We start from the raw sequence: 5,000 nt of genomic DNA, 5'->3' as shown, positions 1-5,000 counted from the left end.
TCGTGAATCCCGAGTTACGGCGCTCTACGGGAAACTGGGATACTGTTTTCGGAAAGACTCGGTACAGCGTATCTGTCTCTTATACATCTGATGAAACGAACAACTCTTCAGAGATATGAAGATGCAGATCTACTGTCCTCAAGATGAACATGCGCTTGGCAGAAACTGTGTGTTCTGTTTAAAGCTGATCCTGGATCAGGAGGAGGAGGAGATGAACGACCGGATTCTCCATCGTGTGTGTGTGTGTGTGTTTGAGTGATCACTCCAGCGTATGATCAGGGTCGAGTCGTGATGAACTGGTGTGTCGAGGGTCGGCAGATTCTGCGACGCCACTTTAACAGATTTTAATGGGAATATTGAAACGGCACAGATCTAAAGAAACGGACACCAGTGTGTTTGTGAAGGGATACTATCATAGGCTTCATTACTTATATATTACATTTACATTATAAGTGTTTAATAACCTGTTAAACATGAAAATATAAGGCAATCATTTAGGACATTTCTCTTATATAGAAGCTTTTTGACTTTAAAATTGAGTCTTGAACCCACAAGTCACAGATTTATATTAGTGCTGTCCAAAATAAAAGTTTGTGTTTATATAATATATGTGTGTATAATTATTTTGTATATATAGTATATTTATAAATACACACATGCATGTATATATATATTTAAGAAATATTTGCATGTATATACACTTATACATAATTTATATTATATATAAATATAAATATTTTATATATAAATAACACATTTTTCTTATATATATACATGCATGTGTATTTATATATACAAAATAATTATCCACAGTACACACACATATATTATGTTAACACAGACTTTTATTTTGTATGCGATTAATCGTTTCCCAGCTCTAATATATATCCATCACTCAGTTATAGATTGTATATTCAGATGCATGCTGGATGATTTCTAAATCTAGCAGTTTAATAATGGTTATTAAGACACACACTCACGTGACGCTGGGAAACGAGGCTCTTTGTCACACACTAATACACTTTCCCATTAGACGCAGCGTCCGTGGCGTTCCTCTTAAATCTGAGGCCTAACCGTGCAGATCGTGCAGGAACAGGAGTAATCGTGAGGACGAGGATCATCCCGTAAGGACAGCGAGAAACACACACACGACACACACACACACACTTTCCCACGAGCAACATTAGCATGCGATGCGATATTGTTTAGTGAGCGGCTCCTGCTGGGTGAAGCGGTTTCTCTCCGCATGAGAGCGATTAGTCAAGCTGACGGTTCTCTCGTGTCTCGACATCAGCGCTGACACAGAAACATCAAACCTGTGAACGCCAGAGTTCGTGAGCGGGAGAAACAAGTCCTGAAAAGTACTGGTCCCAGCATTGGTCCCCCAGTATTGGTCCCCCAGTATTGGTCCCAGTATTGGTCCCCCAGTATTGGTCCCCCAGTATTGGTCCCAGTATTGGTCCTAGTATTGGTCCCCCAGTATTGGTCCCAGTATTGGTCCTAGTATTGGTCCCCCAGTATTAGTCCCCCAGTATTGGTACCCCAGTATTGGTGCCAGTATTGGTCCCCCAGTATTGGTCCCAGTATTAGTCCCCCAGTATTGGTACCCCAGTATTGGTGCCAGTATTGGTCCCCCAGTATTGGTCCCAGTATTGGTCCTCCAGTATTGGTCCCAGTATTGGTCCCCCAGTATTGGTCCCAGTATTGGTCCTCCAGTATTGGTCCCAGTATTGGTCCCCCAGTATTGGTCCCCCAGTATTGGTCCCAGTATTGGTCCCCCCGAATTGGTCCCCCAGTATTGGTCCCAGTATTGGTCCCAGTATTGGTCCCCCAGTATTGGTCCCAGTATTGGTCCCCCAGTATTGGTCCCAGTATTGGTCCCCCAGTATTGGTCCCAGTATTGCTCCCCCCGTATTGGTCCCCCAGTATTGGTCCCAGTATTGGTGCCAGTATTGGTCCCCCAGTATTGGTCCCAGTATTAGTCCCCCAGTATTGGTGCCAGTATTTTTTCCCAGTATTGGTCCCAGTATTGGTCCCAGTATTAGTCCCCCAGTATTGGTCCCAGTATTGGTCCCCCAGTATTGGTGCCAGTATTGGTCCCCCAGTATTGGTCCCCCAGTATTGGAGCCAGTATTGGTCCCAGTATTGTAGCCAGTATTGGTCCCAGTATTGGTCCCAGTATTGGTCCCAGTATTGTAGCCAGTATTGGTCCCAGTATTGGTCCCAGTATTGGTCCCAGTATTAGTCCCAATAAATTGATTGAATTCAGTTGATTGGAAATGCTTTGGCAATACATTGAAACAATTGTCATGCCAATAAAGTACATTTGAATTTAATTGGTCCCAGTATCGCTCATAAGCCCCGCCCTCCCCATGTATTCTAATGGGACGCGATGGAAACTAAACAATCAAATTACACTTCAAATACATTTTTGCCAAAGATGTTTTCTGTCATTTTAGGTAGTTTTTATCGCCCTGATGTAAGTTTAAGTGTTCGTTTTTTTTAATAAGTTTGGTCTTAGTTATTTGATGCTATAAAAGCAGGAAAGTGACGTCATGATTGACAGCTGTGATTGACAGCTTCTCTGAGTGAAGTATCTCTGAGGCACCAATGAGCTTTTTGGGGGATTTCCGGGAGGAGATTGGAGCTTCAACTTTAATTTCTACATCTCAACAACTGTTTATTTCACATAGTAAACTTTGTAGTAACTGTGTGTGTGTGTGTGTGTGTGTGTGTGTGTGTGTGTGTGTGAGATATCGTGTCGTATCACTTCTCGTTCACTACTGCACAGAGTCAGGTCCCAAATCAGCGCAGAATGTCAGCGCCATTTTCTGCCTGTGGTGGCTTCTCTTTTCTCCAGTGGAAGAGAGTGAGTGTGCGTCGTCCATCTTTTCTCCCAGTCTGTGTGTTCGGTGAGCGTGACGGTCCGCACAGGGTTCGGCTGGCAATCAATATGTGCAGCTCATAAAAGCGTGACAGTCGGTCTGCTATAGTTCACCCTCCACACTATATGACAGCTCTTATCTATTTAATTCTATTGCTCTTGCAGGGAGGTCGAGGCTGCTGGGAAATATGGTCTCGAGACTGGGCGCTCTCAGTCAGGATAGATGGCGGCAGGTGCGAATGCGCCGTGACTTTCTCTCGGTTCTCATTAGCGTCTGGATAATAGCATTACCCTCGCGGACACATCAGAGATCAGGAACACGAGAAACTGTGTCGCTCGCTGCCCTGCTCTCAGACGGGAATCTCTGGACTTCAGTCTGGGGGATCTGGGAATGTTGCTCCCCAAACACCAAAGACCAAATCTATTGTGTGATTAAAAATTTATGAATTTAATAAACGCTACTTTTATTAAAAATGTAAAATAATTAAAGAAATGCATTTCATTATGAGGTTAGTATTTTTGTACAATCTTGATTAATAAAATGTGATATAGCATAAGTAAATTATAAATAAATAAATATTATTTTTCTTTTTCTTTAAATTATTTATTATTATAAATAATATATAAATAAATTAATAAATAAATAGTGTTTTGTTTTTGTAGTCTGTAATTTTTTTATTAATTTAATTAATACAATTTAATTTGTTATACATTATAAATTTATTATGATTCACACTTTTTATTTTCTCTTTCGGATTGACAAAACAGTACATTTATTCTCCAGACACAGTTGTATACATTATACATTTATAAATAAATACTATATATATTTATCTATCAATGATATATATTTTATTTTCATTTTTTATTTTCATTTTATAATTATAAATAAAGTATTTTCATTATTATTATTTTCATAAAGTTTGTAATTTTCATTGTTAATCAAATTAAATTTGTTATAAATTACAAATATAAATTAATTTAATTAATACATATAAATTATTTATGTATCACTATTTTTTTTACATCTACTTACATCAGCGCGATAATGTATTTTTTTATTTTATTATAATTTTATTTATTTATTATGATTGATTTTTGTACAACTTGCAATTTTTTGTTAGTTTGATTAGTTTATTATTATTATTATTATTATTATTTTAAATGAATAAATAAATAAATACATTTATAAACAAATAAATAATATAATTGATTTATTTATACATTTTTATTAATACGTGGATATATAAATAGTAAAGTATTTCTTGTACTTCCTGCAGTTTGTTCATTATTAAAATTGATTATAATACTATTTTTTTGCATGACAAAATATATATGAGATATGTATACAGTGTATTGTCCAGTTTGATGTGATATGTGAGATGCGTTCTGCATTAGTGTAGAGATGTTTCTGGTGTCATGTGACGTCCGTGTCGTCCAGTACCAGGCGTTCCTCACGGCTCGGCTAACACACACACACACACACACACACACACACACACACTCTCCATAAATCTTCAGCCGCTCCGTTCATGTGTGTGATATCACACACTCGTTCGCAGACTGTTGACCTCCGGCCTCTGATGCAGTTTGACCTTCAGACCGACCGTAAATCAACTACACAACATCCCGGAGACACAAGCTTATTAATAATTCTGAAAATGGCTTAAATTTGCTATGAGTGGGTCTCCTCCACATCACTGATCTGTTGTACAGTATCGTGTTCTTTGCTGTTGTGAAACAGGATGATCTTTATGGTAATTCTGACCTCTGACCTCTTCAGCTTTGCTGCTGTTCGTGTGGTTTTGATGATTCTTCCATGTAAAGTATCCCAGTATCAGGAGACGGTTCTATCAGGCCTGGAGTTTCAGCTTTTATTTGCAGGAATCTGAGTCTTAAAATGTCCTAATGTGATTCTCCTGGTCATGTGTTTTAGATCCTGGACTTCTCCCAGCTGAATCATTCCCACTAGAGTTCTGACTTCTGATTGGCTCTTCACTAGCACACCCCCCGCCTCATATTCTGTATGATTATTATAAATAACTCGTGCCAGAGAGAGAGAAACCGCTGCCGTTTTTCCACTTTGCTCATATGTCTGCTGTCTGATGCACTAAAA

At 38.7% G+C, this 5,000-nt stretch overlaps 1 protein-coding gene across 1 annotated transcript in view; it reads left to right on the top strand.

Annotated features, from left to right (window-relative positions):
- LOC307153699 (receptor-type tyrosine-protein phosphatase mu-like) overlaps positions 1–5,000 on the top strand; it is a 187,369-nt gene that overhangs the window by 52,265 nt on the left and 130,104 nt on the right. The gene's annotated exons all lie outside the window — the stretch shown is intronic.

This window comes from Squalius cephalus (genome assembly GCF_949319135.1).
Source record: "Squalius cephalus genome assembly, chromosome: 25".
NCBI classification, from domain to species: domain Eukaryota; kingdom Metazoa; phylum Chordata; class Actinopteri; order Cypriniformes; family Leuciscidae; genus Squalius; species Squalius cephalus.
This window is presented reverse-complemented; position numbering and strand designations above follow the sequence as displayed.